Below are 17,738 nucleotides of genomic sequence, written 5' to 3' on the forward strand. Positions count from 1 at the left end.
TGACACAAACCGGTGTGCCTGGCACCTACTTCCATACCCCATTCAAAGGCACTTAAATGGTTTGTCTTGCCCATTCACCCTCTGAATGGCACACATACACAACCCATGTCTCAGTTGTCTCAAGGCTTAAAAATCCTTCTTTAACCTGTCTCCTCCCCTTCATCTACACTGATTGAAGTGGATTTAACAAGTGACATCAATAAGGGATCATAGCTTTCACCTATATTCACCTGGTCAGTCTCTCACGGACAGATGGTAAACGGTATTAGCAGCGTATGTGATGAGTCAAAATAGTTACTGCAAAAAGGGTCAATGCAAATAGTTAACCAAATAGCTACCTGGACTATTTTTCAGTCTTATGGCTTGGAGGTAGAAGCTGTTCAGGGTCCTGCTGGTTCCAGACTTGGTGTATTGGTATGGTTTGTCGTGCGGGAGCAGAGAGAACAGTTATGACTTGGCTGGCTGGAGTCTTGGAACATTTTTGAGCTTGGAAGGCACTATGGTGTTGAACGCTGAGCTGTAGTCAAAGAACAGCATTCTGACGTTGGCGTTCCTTTTGTCCAACTGGGAAAGGGCAGTGTGGAGTGCAATAGAGATGGCGTCATCTGTGCATCTGTTGGAGCGGTATGCGAATTGGAGTGGGTTTAGTGTGTCTGGGATGTGGCGTTGATGTGAGCCATGACCAGCCATTCAAAGCTTCAAAGAAAAATTGCAATCTTTTATAAAACATTTTTAGAAGACAATCATGGTACCAATAACTGCTTTTAATACACCAGATGTATGTCTTTGAACCGATTATTCAGAATTTAAAAAAAATCACACAGAAGAAGTATAAGGATAATTCATTTAGTTGCTAATGGCAGCCTGCATTAACCCGGTCGGCCGTTAACTTGAGTTACTCAATGAGAGGGGGCAGCGCTGAGCTAGACTGCAACGTCACTTCCTGGAGTAGCTCAAACTGTGCATGTTATGGGAGATTCTCGTTTGACAAAAGACCATCTTCTCTCCTCTGTGACCCAGAAACCGATGAGTGTGTCAATTCATCAGTAGGCAAACAGAAGAGTGTCCTCCCCTCCTTGAAAGCCACCTTTCATTGAGGATACTTATCTGTATCCTAACAGCAAAGAGTTAAAAAATCTGCCACCCCCCTTTGAATCAGTGTTTGTTTTGTCAGAGAAAAACATGCACACGTTTAAAAACAATATGCTTTTGTTTTGAGCCAATTTCCCCGTGGGTTTTGAACGGGTCACCTGGCTCACCCCTAGGAGGCAGCCAATTCCAAAACGAATGCAATCACCCTTCCCTTAAGAAACTCCTCACAAAATTGGTAACCCAGGGCAGATAATCGAATCCCCTCACTTTACTCTTGCAGGACTTCATTACCCAAACACTTCGCAGACATGAGAATCGTCACAGTATTGATGCGGAAGTGCTGAGGCAGGCTTATAATAACATGTATTTTGGTTTTCAAGGCTCCTTCGCTTCTGCCAAAATATAGATCTGCATTTCTTTTGGAATTTTTTCTGTAGCTTTGTATTCGTAAGGAACACGGGCGATGACAGCTTTAAAGTATGCTGGAATGGATGATACAGACAGTGAAGATGAGTTGCCTCCAGGATGGGAAGAGAGATCTTCGAGGGATGGATGGGTTTACTATGCGAAGTAAGGGAAAATGAACTATTGCGTAGAGTTTCAATGAACCATTCTATTTCTACGGTCTCAACCACCACCAGCGCCGCTTGCTTTTATGGCAGTGTTATCCTTGCCATAAACCAGTCCTTGAACATACTAGCCTTATCTATTCAATATCGCCCACAACAATAGGGCAGAGAAGCTTTGTTTTGATGCAGTTAATTACTAACGGCAACAGTTAGATAGTTTGATGGACCCCCCCCCTCTACATGTCTCCCTCCCAGTTACTACACAGCAACAGTTAGATAGTTTGATGGACCCCCCCTCTACATGTCTCCCTCCCAGTTGCTAACAGCAACAGTTAGATAGTTTGATGGACCCCCCCCCCCCCCCCTCTCTACATGTCTCCCTCCCAGTTGCTAACAGTAACAGTTAGATAGTTTGATGGACCCCCCCTCTACATGTCTCCCTCCCAGTTGCTAACAGCAACAGTTAGATAGTTTGATGGACCCCCCCCCCTCTCTCTACATGTCTCCCTCCCAGTTGCTAACAGTAACAGTTAGATAGTTTGATGGACCCCCCCTCTACATGTCTCCCTCTCAGTTACTACACAGCAACAGTTAGATAGTTTGATGGACCCCCCCTCTACATGTCTCCCTCCCAGTTGCTAACAGTAACAGTTAGTTTGATGGACCCCCCCCCCCCTCTACATGTCTCCCTCTCAGTTACTACACAGCAACAGTTAGATAGTTTGATGGACCCCCCCCCCCTCTACATGTCTCCCTCTCAGTTACTACACAGCAACAGTTAGATAGTTTGATGGACCCCCCCTCTACATGTCTCCCTCCCAGTTGCTAACAGTAACAGTTAGATAGTTTGATGGACCCCCCCCCCCCTCTACATGTCTCCCTCCCAGTTACTAAACAGTAACAGTTAGATAGTTTGATGGACCCCCCCCCCCCTCTACATGTCTCCCTCTCAGTTACTACACAGCAACAGTTAGATAGTTTGATGGACCCCCCCCCCTCTACATGTCTCCCTCTCAGTTACTACACAGCAACAGTTAGATAGTTTGATGGACCCCCCCTCTACATGTCTCCCTCCCAGGAGGTTTCGGGTAACTGTCGGGTAAGTAACTTCGGGTAAGTTGCTAACAGTAACAGTTAGATAGTTTGATGGACCCCCCCCCCTCTACATGTCTCCCTCCCAGTTACTAAACAGTAACAGTTAGATAGTTTGATGGACCCCCCCCCCCCCCCCCCCCTACATGTCTCCCTCTCAGTTACTACACAGCAACAGTTAGATAGTTTGATGGACCCCCCCCCCATGTCTCCCTCCCAGTTGCTAACAGTAACAGTTAGCAAGTTTGATGGACCCCCCCTCTACATGTTTCCCTCTCTACACAGTCATTAGGAAATTAAGACTGTGGTATCATCCCAAAACAGGGCAGAAGAGGCACTGTGCTGGAGGTTTCGGGTAACTGTCGGGTAAGTAACTTCGGGTAAGTTGCTAACAGTAACAGTTAGATAGTTTGATGGACCCCCCCCCTCGACATGTCTCCCTCCCAGTTACTAAACAGTAACAGTTAGATAGTTTGATGGACCCCCCCTCTACATGTCTCCCTCTCAGTTACTACACAGCAACAGTTAGATAGTTTGATGGACCCCCCCTCTACATGTCTCCCTCCCAGTTGCTAACAGTAACAGTTAGTTTGATGGACCCCCCCCCCCCTCTACATGTCTCCCTCTCAGTTACTACACAGCAACAGTTAGATAGTTTGATGGACCCCCCCCCCTCTACATGTCTCCCTCTCAGTTACTACACAGCAACAGTTAGATAGTTTGATGGACCCCCCCTCTACATGTCTCCCTCCCAGTTGCTAACAGTAACAGTTAGATAGTTTGATGGACCCCCCCCCCCTCTACATGTCTCCCTCCCAGTTACTAAACAGTAACAGTTAGATAGTTTGATGGACCCCCCCCCCCCCTCTACATGTCTCCCTCTCAGTTACTACACAGCAACAGTTAGATAGTTTGATGGACCCCCCCCCCCCCCCCCCCCCCCCCCCCCTCTACATGTCTCCCTCTCAGTTACTACACAGCAACAGTTAGATAGTTTGATGGACCCCCCCCCCCTCTACATGTCTCCCTCTCAGTTACTACACAGCAACAGTTAGATAGTTTGATGGACCCCCCCTCTACATGTCTCCCTCCCAGTTACTAAACAGTAACAGTTAGATAGTTTGATGGACCCCCCCCCCCCCCCCCCCCCTACATGTCTCCCTCTCAGTTACTACACAGCAACAGTTAGATAGTTTGATGGACCCCCCCCCCATGTCTCCTTCCCAGTTGCTAACAGTAACAGTTAGCAAGTTTGATGGACCCCCCCTCTACATGTTTCCCTCTCTACACAGTCATTAGGAAATTAAGACTGTGGTATCATCCCAAAACAGGGCAGAAGAGGCACTGTGCTGGAGGTTTCGGGTAACTGTCGGGTAAGTAACTTCGGGTAAGTTGCTAACAGTAACAGTTAGATAGTTTGATGGACCCCCCCCCTCGACATGTCTCCCTCCCAGTTACTAAACAGTAACAGTTAGATAGTTTGATGGACCCCCCCCCCCCCTACATGTCTCCCTCTCAGTTACTACACAGTAACAGTTAGATAGTTTGATGGACCCCCCCCCCCCCTACATGTCTCCCTCTCAGTTACTACACAGTAACAGTTAGATAGTTTGATGGACCCCCCCCCCCCCCTACATGTCTCCCTCTCAGTTACTACACAGCAACAGTTAGATAGTTTGATGGACCCCCCCCCCATGTCTCCCTCCCAGTTGCTAACAGTAACAGTTAGCAAGTTTGATGGACCCCCCCTCTACATGTTTCCCTCTCTACACAGTCATTAGGAAATTAAGACTGTGGTATCATCCCAAAACAGGGCAGAAGAGGCACTGTGCTGGAGGTTTCGGGTAACTGTCGGGTAAGTAACTTCGGGTAAGTTGCTAACAGTAACAGTTAGATAGTTTGATGGACCCCCCCCCCCCCCTACATGTCTCCCTCTCAGTTACTACACAGTAACAGTTAGATAGTTTGATGGACCCCCCCCCCCCCTACATGTCTCCCTCTCAGTTACTACACAGCAACAGTTAGATAGTTTGATGGACCCCCCCCCCTCTACATGTCTCCCTCTCAGTTACTACACAGCAACAGTTAGATAGTTTGATGGACCCCCCCTCTACATGTCTCCCTCCCAGTTACTAAACAGTAACAGTTAGATAGTTTGATGGACCCCCCCCCCCCCCCCCCCTACATGTCTCCCTCTCAGTTACTACACAGCAACAGTTAGATAGTTTGATGGACCCCCCCCCCATGTCTCCCTCCCAGTTGCTAACAGTAACAGTTAGCAAGTTTGATGGACCCCCCCTCTACATGTTTCCCTCTCTACACAGTCATTAGGAAATTAAGACTGTGGTATCATCCCAAAACAGGGCAGAAGAGGCACTGTGCTGGAGGTTTCGGGTAACTGTCGGGTAAGTAACTTCGGGTAAGTTGCTAACAGTAACAGTTAGATAGTTTGATGGACCCCCCCCCTCGACATGTCTCCCTCCCAGTTACTAAACAGTAACAGTTAGATAGTTTGATGGACCCCCCCCCCCCCTACATGTCTCCCTCTCAGTTACTACACAGTAACAGTTAGATAGTTTGATGGACCCCCCCCCCCCCCTACATGTCTCCCTCTCAGTTACTACACAGTAACAGTTAGATAGTTTGATGGACCCCCCCCCCCCCCTACATGTCTCCCTCTCAGTTACTACACAGCAACAGTTAGATAGTTTGATGGACCCCCCCCCCATGTCTCCCTCCCAGTTGCTAACAGTAACAGTTAGCAAGTTTGATGGACCCCCCCTCTACATGTTTCCCTCTCTACACAGTCATTAGGAAATTAAGACTGTGGTATCATCCCAAAACAGGGCAGAAGAGGCACTGTGCTGGAGGTTTCGGGTAACTGTCGGGTAAGTAACTTCGGGTAAGTTGCTAACAGTAACAGTTAGATAGTTTGATGGACCCCCCCCCTCGACATGTCTCCCTCCCAGTTACTAAACAGTAACAGTTAGATAGTTTGATGGACCCCCCCCCCCCCCTACATGTCTCCCTCTCAGTTACTACACAGTAACAGTTAGATAGTTTGATGGACCCCCCCCCCCCCCTACATGTCTCCCTCTCAGTTACTACACAGTAACAGTTAGATAGTTTGATGGACCCCCCCCCCCCCCCTACATGTCTCCCTCTCAGTTACTACACAGCAACAGTTAGATAGTTTGATGGACCCCCCCCCCATGTCTCCCTCCCAGTTGCTAACAGTAACAGTTAGCAAGTTTGATGGACCCCCCCTCTACATGTTTCCCTCTCTACACAGTCATTAGGAAATTAAGACTGTGGTATCATCCCAAAACAGGGCAGAAGAGGCACTGTGCTGGAGGTTTCGGGTAACTGTCGGGTAAGTAACTTCGGGTAAGTTGCTAACAGTAACAGTTAGATAGTTTGATGGACCCCCCCCCTCGACATGTCTCCCTCCCAGTTACTAAACAGTAACAGTTAGATAGTTTGATGGACCCCCCCCCCCCCTACATGTCTCCCTCTCAGTTACTACACAGTAACAGTTAGATAGTTTGATGGACCCCCCCCCCCCCCTACATGTCTCCCTCTCAGTTACTACACAGTAACAGTTAGATAGTTTGATGGACCCCCCCCCCCCCTACATGTCTCCCTCTCAGTTACTACACAGCAACAGTTAGATAGTTTGATGGACCCCCCCCCCATGTCTCCCTCCCAGTTGCTAACAGTAACAGTTAGCAAGTTTGATGGACCCCCCCTCTACATGTTTCCCTCTCTACACAGTCATTAGGAAATTAAGACTGTGGTATCATCCCAAAACAGGGCAGAAGAGGCACTGTGCTGGAGGTTTCGGGTAACTGTCGGGTAAGTAACTTCGGGTAAGTTGCTAACAGTAACAGTTAGATAGTTTGATGGACCCCCCCCCCTCTACATGTCTCCCTCTCAGTTACTAAACAGTAACAGTTAGATAGTTTGATGGACCCCCCCCCCCCCCCCCCTACATGTCTCCCTCTCAGTTACTACACAGCAACAGTTAGATAGTTTGATGGACCCCCCCCCTCTACATGTCTCCCTCTCAGTTACTACACAGCAACAGTTAGATAGTTTGATGGACCCCCCCTCTACATGTCTCCCTCCCAGGAGGTTTCGGGTAACTGTCGGGTAAGTAACTTCGGGTAAGTTGCTAACAGTAACAGTTAGATAGTTTGATGGACCCCCCCCCCTCTACATGTCTCCCTCCCAGTTACTAAACAGTAACAGTTAGATAGTTTGATGGACCCCCCCCCCCCCCCCCCCTACATGTCTCCCTCTCAGTTACTACACAGCAACAGTTAGATAGTTTGATGGACCCCCCCCCCCATGTCTCCCTCCCAGTTGCTAACAGTAACAGTTAGCAAGTTTGATGGACCCCCCCTCTACATGTTTCCCTCTCTACACAGTCATTAGGAAATTAAGACTGTGGTATCATCCCAAAACAGGGCAGAAGAGGCACTGTGCTGGAGGTTTCGGGTAACTGTCGGGTAAGTAACTTCGGGTAAGTTGCTAACAGTAACAGTTAGATAGTTTGATGGACCCCCCCCCTCGACATGTCTCCCTCCCAGTTACTAAACAGTAACAGTTAGATAGTTTGATGGACCCCCCCCCCCCTCTACATGTCTCCCTCTCAGTTACTACACAGCAACGGTTAGATAGTTTGATGGACCCCCCCCCCCCCTACATGTCTCCCTCTCAGTTACTACACAGTAACAGTTAGATAGTTTGATGGACCCCCCCCCCCCCTACATGTCTCCCTCTCAGTTACTACACAGCAACAGTTAGATAGTTTGATGGACCCCCCCCCCCATGTCTCCCTCCCAGTTGCTAACAGTAACAGTTAGCAAGTTTGATGGACCCCCCCTCTACATGTTTCCCTCTCTACACAGTCATTAGGAAATTAAGACTGTGGTATCATCCCAAAACAGGGCAGAAGAGGCACTGTGCTGGAGGTTTCGGGTAACTGTCGGGTAAGTAACTTCGGGTAAGTTGCTAACAGTAACAGTTAGATAGTTTGATGGACCCCCCCCCCCCCTACATGTCTCCCTCTCAGTTACTACACAGCAACAGTTAGATAGTTTGATGGACCCCCCCTCTACATGTCTCCCTCCCAGGAGGTTTCGGGTAACTGTCGGGTAAGTAACTTCGGGTAAGTTGCTAACAGTAACAGTTAGATAGTTTGATGGACCCCCCCCCCTCTACATGTCTCCCTCCCAGTTACTAAACAGTAACAGTTAGATAGTTTGATGGACCCCCCCCCCCCCCCCCTACATGTCTCCCTCTCAGTTACTACACAGCAACAGTTAGATAGTTTGATGGACCCCCCCCCATGTCTCCCTCCCAGTTGCTAACAGTAACAGTTAGCAAGTTTGATGGACCCCCCCTCTACATGTTTCCCTCTCTACACAGTCATTAGGAAATTAAGACTGTGGTATCATCCCAAAACAGGGCAGAAGAGGCACTGTGCTGGAGGTTTCGGGTAACTGTCGGGTAAGTAACTTCGGGTAAGTTGCTAACAGTAACAGTTAGATAGTTTGATGGACCCCCCCCCTCGACATGTCTCCCTCCCAGTTACTAAACAGTAACAGTTAGATAGTTTGATGGACCCCCCCTCTACATGTCTCCCTCTCAGTTACTACACAGCAACAGTTAGATAGTTTGATGGACCCCCCCTCTACATGTCTCCCTCCCAGTTGCTAACAGTAACAGTTAGTTTGATGGACCCCCCCCCCCCTCTACATGTCTCCCTCTCAGTTACTACACAGCAACAGTTAGATAGTTTGATGGACCCCCCCCCCTCTACATGTCTCCCTCTCAGTTACTACACAGCAACAGTTAGATAGTTTGATGGACCCCCCCTCTACATGTCTCCCTCCCAGTTGCTAACAGTAACAGTTAGATAGTTTGATGGACCCCCCCCCCTCTACATGTCTCCCTCCCAGTTACTAAACAGTAACAGTTAGATAGTTTGATGGACCCCCCCCCCCCTCTACATGTCTCCCTCTCAGTTACTACACAGCAACAGTTAGATAGTTTGATGGACCCCCCCCCCTCTACATGTCTCCCTCTCAGTTACTACACAGCAACAGTTAGATAGTTTGATGGACCCCCCCTCTACATGTCTCCCTCCCAGGAGGTTTCGGGTAACTGTCGGGTAAGTAACTTCGGGTAAGTTGCTAACAGTAACAGTTAGATAGTTTGATGGACCCCCCCCCCTCTACATGTCTCCCTCCCAGTTACTAAACAGTAACAGTTAGATAGTTTGATGGACCCCCCCCCCCCCCCCCCCTACATGTCTCCCTCTCAGTTACTACACAGCAACAGTTAGATAGTTTGATGGACCCCCCCCCCATGTCTCCCTCCCAGTTGCTAACAGTAACAGTTAGCAAGTTTGATGGACCCCCCCTCTACATGTTTCCCTCTCTACACAGTCATTAGGAAATTAAGACTGTGGTATCATCCCAAAACAGGGCAGAAGAGGCACTGTGCTGGAGGTTTCGGGTAACTGTCGGGTAAGTAACTTCGGGTAAGTTGCTAACAGTAACAGTTAGATAGTTTGATGGACCCCCCCCCTCGACATGTCTCCCTCCCAGTTACTAAACAGTAACAGTTAGATAGTTTGATGGACCCCCCCCCCCCCTACATGTCTCCCTCTCAGTTACTACACAGTAACAGTTAGATAGTTTGATGGACCCCCCCCCCCCCTACATGTCTCCCTCTCAGTTACTACACAGTAACAGTTAGATAGTTTGATGGACCCCCCCCCCCCCTACATGTCTCCCTCTCAGTTACTACACAGCAACAGTTAGATAGTTTGATGGACCCCCCCCCCATGTCTCCCTCCCAGTTGCTAACAGTAACAGTTAGCAAGTTTGATGGACCCCCCCTCTACATGTTTCCCTCTCTACACAGTCATTAGGAAATTAAGACTGTGGTATCATCCCAAAACAGGGCAGAAGAGGCACTGTGCTGGAGGTTTCGGGTAACTGTCGGGTAAGTAACTTCGGGTAAGTTGCTAACAGTAACAGTTAGATAGTTTGATGGACCCCCCCCCTCGACATGTCTCCCTCCCAGTTACTAAACAGTAACAGTTAGATAGTTTGATGGACCCCCCCCCCCCCTACATGTCTCCCTCTCAGTTACTACACAGTAACAGTTAGATAGTTTGATGGACCCCCCCCCCCCTACATGTCTCCCTCTCAGTTACTACACAGTAACAGTTAGATAGTTTGATGGACCCCCCCCCCCCCCTACATGTCTCCCTCTCAGTTACTACACAGCAACAGTTAGATAGTTTGATGGACCCCCCCCCCATGTCTCCCTCCCAGTTGCTAACAGTAACAGTTAGCAAGTTTGATGGACCCCCCCTCTACATGTTTCCCTCTCTACACAGTCATTAGGAAATTAAGACTGTGGTATCATCCCAAAACAGGGCAGAAGAGGCACTGTGCTGGAGGTTTCGGGTAACTGTCGGGTAAGTAACTTCGGGTAAGTTGCTAACAGTAACAGTTAGATAGTTTGATGGACCCCCCCCCTCGACATGTCTCCCTCCCAGTTACTAAACAGTAACAGTTAGATAGTTTGATGGACCCCCCCCCCCCCTACATGTCTTCCTCTCAGTTACTACACAGTAACAGTTAGATAGTTTGATGGACCCCCCCCCCCCCCTACATGTCTCCCTCTCAGTTACTACACAGTAACAGTTAGTTAGTTTGATGGACCCCCCCCCCCCCTACATGTCTCCCTCTCAGTTACTACACAGCAACAGTTAGATAGTTTGATGGACCCCCCCCCCATGTCTCCCTCCCAGTTGCTAACAGTAACAGTTAGCAAGTTTGATGGACCCCCCCTCTACATGTTTCCCTCTCTACACAGTCATTAGGAAATTAAGACTGTGGTATCATCCCAAAACAGGGCAGAAGAGGCACTGTGCTGGAGGTTTCGGGTAACTGTCGGGTAAGTAACTTCGGGTAAGTTGCTAACAGTAACAGTTAGATAGTTTGATGGACCCCCCCCCCTCTACATGTCTCCCTCTCAGTTACTACACAGCAACAGTTAGATAGTTTGATGGACCCCCCCTCTACATGTCTCCCTCCCAGGAGGTTTCGGGTAACTGTCGGGTAAGTAACTTCGGGTAAGTTGCTAACAGTAACAGTTAGATAGTTTGATGGACCCCCCCCCCTCTACATGTCTCCCTCCCAGTTACTAAACAGTAACAGTTAGATAGTTTGATGGACCCCCCCCCCCCCCCCCCCTACATGTCTCCCTCTCAGTTACTACACAGCAACAGTTAGATAGTTTGATGGACCCCCCCCCCATGTCTCCCTCCCAGTTGCTAACAGTAACAGTTAGCAAGTTTGATGGACCCCCCCTCTACATGTTTCCCTCTCTACACAGTCATTAGGAAATTAAGACTGTGGTATCATCCCAAAACAGGGCAGAAGAGGCACTGTGCTGGAGGTTTCGGGTAACTGTCGGGTAAGTAACTTCGGGTAAGTTGCTAACAGTAACAGTTAGATAGTTTGATGGACCCCCCCCCTCGACATGTCTCCCTCCCAGTTACTAAACAGTAACAGTTAGATAGTTTGATGGACCCCCCCTCTACATGTCTCCCTCTCAGTTACTACACAGCAACAGTTAGATAGTTTGATGGACCCCCCCTCTACATGTCTCCCTCCCAGTTGCTAACAGTAACAGTTAGTTTGATGGACCCCCCCCCCCCCTCTACATGTCTCCCTCTCAGTTACTACACAGCAACAGTTAGATAGTTTGATGGACCCCCCCCCCTCTACATGTCTCCCTCTCAGTTACTACACAGCAACAGTTAGATAGTTTGATGGACCCCCCCCCCCCCCCTACATGTCTCCCTCTCAGTTACTACACAGCAACAGTTAGATAGTTTGATGGACCCCCCCCCCTCTACATGTCTCCCTCTCAGTTACTACACAGCAACAGTTAGATAGTTTGATGGACCCCCCCTCTACATGTCTCCCTCCCAGTTGCTAACAGTAACAGTTAGATAGTTTGATGGACCCCCCCCCCCTCTACATGTCTCCCTCCCAGTTACTAAACAGTAACAGTTAGATAGTTTGATGGACCCCCCCCCCCCCTCTACATGTCTCCCTCTCAGTTACTACACAGCAACAGTTAGATAGTTTGATGGACCCCCCCCCCCCCCCCCCCCCCCCCCCCCCTCTACATGTCTCCCTCTCAGTTACTACACAGCAACAGTTAGATAGTTTGATGGACCCCCCCCCCTCTACATGTCTCCCTCTCAGTTACTACACAGCAACAGTTAGATAGTTTGATGGACCCCCCCCCCCCCCCCCCCCCCCCCCCTCTACATGTCTCCCTCTCAGTTACTACACAGCAACAGTTAGATAGTTTGATGGACCCCCCCCCCCTCTACATGTCTCCCTCTCAGTTACTACACAGCAACAGTTAGATAGTTTGATGGACCCCCCCCTCTACATGTCTCCCTCCCAGTTGCTAACAGTAACAGTTAGATAGTTTGATGGACCCCCCCCCCCTCTACATGTCTCCCTCCCAGTTACTAAACAGTAACAGTTAGATAGTTTGATGGACCCCCCCCCCCCTCTACATGTCTCCCTCTCAGTTACTACACAGCAACAGTTAGATAGTTTGATGGACCCCCCCCCCCCCCCCCCCCCCCCCCCCTCTACATGTCTCCCTCTCAGTTACTACACAGCAACAGTTAGATAGTTTGATGGACCCCCCCCCCTCTACATGTCTCCCTCTCAGTTACTACACAGCAACAGTTAGATAGTTTGATGGACCCCCCCCCCCCCCCCCCCCCCCCCCCCTCTACATGTCTCCCTCTCAGTTACTACACAGCAACAGTTAGATAGTTTGATGGACCCCCCCCCCTCTACATGTCTCCCTCTCAGTTACTACACAGCAACAGTTAGATAGTTTGATGGACCCCCCCCCCCCCCCCCCCCCCCCCTCTACATGTCTCCCTCTCAGTTACTACACAGCAACAGTTAGATAGTTTGATGGACCCCCCCCCCTCTACATGTCTCCCTCTCAGTTACTACACAGCAACAGTTAGATAGTTTGATGGACCCCCCCCCCCCCCCCCCCCCCCCCCTCTACATGTCTCCCTCTCAGTTACTACACAGCAACAGTTAGATAGTTTGATGGACCCCCCCCCCTCTACATGTCTCCCTCTCAGTTACTACACAGCAACAGTTAGATAGTTTGATGGACCCCCCCTCTACATGTCTCCCTCCCAGGAGGTTTCGGGTAACTGTCGGGTAAGTAACTTCGGGTAAGTTGCTAACAGTAACAGTTAGATAGTTTGATGGACCCCCCCCCCTCTACATGTCTCCCTCCCAGTTACTAAACAGTAACAGTTAGATAGTTTGATGGACCCCCCCCCCCCCCCCCCTACATGTCTCCCTCTCAGTTACTACACAGCAACAGTTAGATAGTTTGATGGACCCCCCCCCCATGTCTCCCTCCCAGTTGCTAACAGTAACAGTTAGCAAGTTTGATGGACCCCCCCTCTACATGTTTCCCTCTCTACACAGTCATTAGGAAATTAAGACTGTGGTATCATCCCAAAACAGGGCAGAAGAGGCACTGTGCTGGAGGTTTCGGGTAACTGTCGGGTAAGTAACTTCGGGTAAGTTGCTAACAGTAACAGTTAGATAGTTTGATGGACCCCCCCCCTCGACATGTCTCCCTCCCAGTTACTAAACAGTAACAGTTAGATAGTTTGATGGACCCCCCCCCCCCCTACATGTCTCCCTCTCAGTTACTACACAGTAACAGTTAGATAGTTTGATGGACCCCCCCCCCCCCCCCCCCCCCCCCCCCCCCTCTACATGTCTCCCTCCCAGTTACTACACAGCAACAGTTAGATAGTTGGATGGACCCCCCCCCCTCTACATGTCTCCCTCCCAGTTACTAATTAGTAACAGTTAGATAGTTTGATGGACCCCCCCCCCCCCCCCCCTCTACATGTCTCCCTCCCAGTTACTACACAGCAACAGTTAGATAGTTGGATGGACCCCCCCCCTCTACATGTCTCCCTCCCAGTTGCTAACAGTAACAGTTAGATAGTTTGATGGACCCCCCCCCTCTACATGTCTCCCTCCCAGTTACTAAACAGTAACAGTTAGATAGTTTGATGGACCCCCCCCCCCCCCCCCCCCCCCCCTACATGTCTCCCTCTCAGTTACTACACAGCAACAGTTAGATAGTTTGATGGACCCCCCCCCCATGTCTCCCTCCCAGTTGCTAACAGTAACAGTTAGCAAGTTTGATGGACCCCCCCTCTACATGTTTCCCTCTCTACACAGTCATTAGGAAATTAAGACTGTGGTATCATCCCAAAACAGGGCAGAAGAGGCACTGTGCTGGAGGTTTCGGGTAACTGTCCAGTCTGACCCCATTCCCAACTGTTCTCTTATACCCACCCACCTCTTACTGTACATCCCACCTTCAATAAGCCTTTTTGCAAGCGTGTGTGTAATGGTCATTACTTGTGCACATTGGACCCAACTAAGGATGTTAACGGTTAACCGTTAATCTATTAGCAACCGAACATACATTTGACCCGTAATGCTTATCGGTCTATAGGTTAATTTCCACAATTGTGTAGAATTAAATTGGCGCGTGGGTATTTTCGTTAATCGTCACGCATTTCAGGTATCACGCGCACAGCATACAGAGCATAGTTTGCTACCATCTGTCAGACAGCGTGAGAGTAACTACTCAAAAAGTCTGTAGGCTACTGGAGTGAAACCTGCTTTTGTAAGACCAGCCATTGAGCAACAAATAACAATTTCGAATGCCATGATTAAAAATGTGTTATTTTTATTTCTCAACTCGTAAAGCGCGCCTCCCATTCGGATGCATATGCTATAGCCTGCCAACCGTTGGCACGTCACCCACCACTTTGCAATGTGAGTTTGAGGCAGTATAATTGTTTCAAACCCGAACGCCTTACCTTGCAAAAATCCATCCATAGATACGCGGAGGCAAGTATTTTATAAAGACTTCCTCTTGCCATTAACCAGCATTTCTCTCCTGTTATATTGGTTTTCATATGAACTTTCTTTCGTTGTTCAGAAGCCAAATGCACAATCCTTGTCATATTCGCAACCGATCATAGTAGTTGCTATTAGATTCCCCCTCTTTCTAAATTTAACGGAGATTTTCATCTCACATATGGAACTGCTCGCATTTAGTGCGCGGTTTAGAACCGTGTTTTCCGCGATTGCATTTTTGGCAATGTTTCAAAATGACATTTTATTAGCGGCTTCATTACAGGAGTTGAATCTTCAATTATAGCCTGTTGACAGTAAGACGATAGGCTTACTATTGTTGCATGTTTTCATTACGCTCTTATTAATGAAAAATGCCCGGTCCTTGTATGCATGCATAGTAGCAGAGAGGAAGAGGCGAAGCCAGAGGTTTCACTCGCCAAAAAAGTCCAATGCATTTCTATGGGTTTATTTTGGGCCTACGCTTGTCGCCCATGCTTTGGGCGGAAACGTAAGCATCTCGTCATTATATACAGATCTCTGATAGTGTTTTCTGTTGGTCAAGTTATTTTACCATTAGAATTTTTTTTACCCGTTTGTTGACCGGTTAATGAGGATCAGATAATCCGCAGGAAAATTGACCGACATTTGCATCCCTAGACCCAACCTAATGTGTCCAAGACTCACCAGATTTTCTTATGGAACTGGGTGCACTTGAATGTTCATAGTGAGAGGTTAAAACACTGATAAATATCATTCTGCAATTGTAGAGTTATCCTTCTTTTAGGATGGCACTCAGTAACAGATATTGAGTTAATGGTATGAATATTGCTTCTGAATGGCTTGAGGAGTCTAACAGGAGGGTTTTCTTCCCCACAGATCCACCATGTGGATGGGAGCAGGAGACAGACGATAAAGGACAGATCCACCATGTGGATGGGAGCAGGAGACAGACGATAAAGGACAGATCCACCATGTGGATGGGAGCAGGAGACAGACGATAAAGGACAGATCCACCATGTGGATGGGAGCAGGAGACAGACGATAAAGGACAGATCCACCATGTGGATGGGAGCAGGAGACAGACGATAAAGGACAGATCCACCATGTGGATGGGAGCAGGAGACAGACGATAAAGGACAGATCCACCATGTGGATGGGAGCAGGAGACAGACGATAAAGGACAGATCCACCATGTGGATGGGAGCAGGAGACAGACGATAAAGGACAGATCCACCATGTGGATGGGAGCAGGAGACAGACGATAAAGGACAGATCCACTATGTGGATGGGAGCAGGAGACAGACGATAAAGGACAGATCCACCATGTGGATGGGAGCAGGAGACAGACGATAAAGGACAGATCCACCATGTGGATGGGAGCAGGAGACAGACGATAAAGGACAGATCCACCATGTGGATGGGAGCAGGAGACAGACGATAAAGGACAGATCCACCATGTGGATGGGAGCAGGAGACAGACGATAAAGGACAGATCCACCATGTGGATGGGAGCAGGAGACAGACGATAAAGGACAGATCCACCATGTGGATGGGAGCAGGAGACAGACGATAAAGGACAGATCCACCATGTGGATGGGAGCAGGAGACAGACGATAAAGCACAGATCCACCATGTGGATGGGAGCAGGAGACAGACGATAAAGGACAGATCCACCATGTGGATGGGAGCAGGAGACAGACGATAAAGGACAGATCCACCATGTGGATGGGAGCAGGAGACAGACGATAAAGGACAGATCCTCTTTTCCTGATATCCTGAACAACTAGCATGCTAAGGCGTGGCAGTAAAAAATGAAAATAATCACTTTATTTGACAGTACATACATTTACCAGGCATTTACTAATAAATTACAAGGTAACATGATAATTACACAGTGACAACCTAATTACTTGTTTGTTTCTTTGGGATTCATTCCAATGAGCACCATTTCATATAAGAATGTACCAGAAAGTAGCAATTGTTTGTGCATTTCCTATTTAATACCAGGTAAATAGCAGTGTAAAGTCTTTTGGCCCATGGCTGTGAGCAGCCTATCTATGCCCCACTGCCTGCCTGAGTCTGTTCATGAGGCCTTGTTTCGGTAGAGAGAGACCTCACGGAGCATGCTTACAACCACTTAGCTTAATAAGTAATAAGTTCATACAACATGAAACTTACTCCCCGCCCATCATTCGCTCTCTCCTTCATGCTTCCCTCTCCCTTTCCCCCTTCCCTAACAGTCACATTAACAAGAGGAATAACTACTTTGACCCACGGCAGGCATTCACGGTGGAGGATGTGCTGGTGAAGCCGAAGCGTTACGACAGTAACACAGCAGCCCTGGAGATCCTGCAGGGTTGCAACCTCTCAGACAGGGTGGTCCTCATCACCGGGGGCAACTCTGGCATCGGTGAGCTTAGCACTGTGTGTGTGCAGTGCACATGTGTCTGTGTGTAATTAACTTACTGTATTTATGCCTTGATAGTTAGGAAGTGCACCTTCATTATTTCACCAGTAGGTGGGGGTATTGCACCGCAGTCTTTTTAGTCCAGTCCCGACAGTGCTTCTCTGTCTTCCCCCTGCAAGCCAAAGCTTAATTGTATCTCTTTAAAACCAGGCATTCATCAACATTAACCTCCAAAATGATACACTTACACTGAACAAATCATTCCCAACATGATTAACCAACATGATTGTATTGAAGTTCATTAACTGAGCTGAATTGGATGTCATTGTTAACTGTAATGAATGACGGCCATTTGTGGCGAGCAATTGCATGGCTCACTGTATAATGGCCTTGGAAACAAATGCATTTCCTCTTCATCTCTGTGTAAATTAGCACAAGTAGAAGCTATTCATCCACAGTCACCGCTTCAGTTGCAGGGAGATAATGACAGCGCAAGGGAAATTAAACAAACATAAAATCGTTAATTGTCTTTATATT

General features: G+C 48.5%; 1 pseudogene; it reads left to right on the forward strand.

Annotated features, from left to right (window-relative positions):
• The first annotated feature begins 1,525 nt into the window (after nucleotides 1–1,525).
• The window catches only part of LOC129866960 (WW domain-containing oxidoreductase-like), a 320,558-nt pseudogene continuing 304,345 nt past the window's right edge, over nucleotides 1,526–17,738 (forward strand).

This window comes from Salvelinus fontinalis, chromosome 12 (assembly GCF_029448725.1).
Source record: "Salvelinus fontinalis isolate EN_2023a chromosome 12, ASM2944872v1, whole genome shotgun sequence".
Taxonomy (NCBI): domain Eukaryota; kingdom Metazoa; phylum Chordata; class Actinopteri; order Salmoniformes; family Salmonidae; genus Salvelinus; species Salvelinus fontinalis.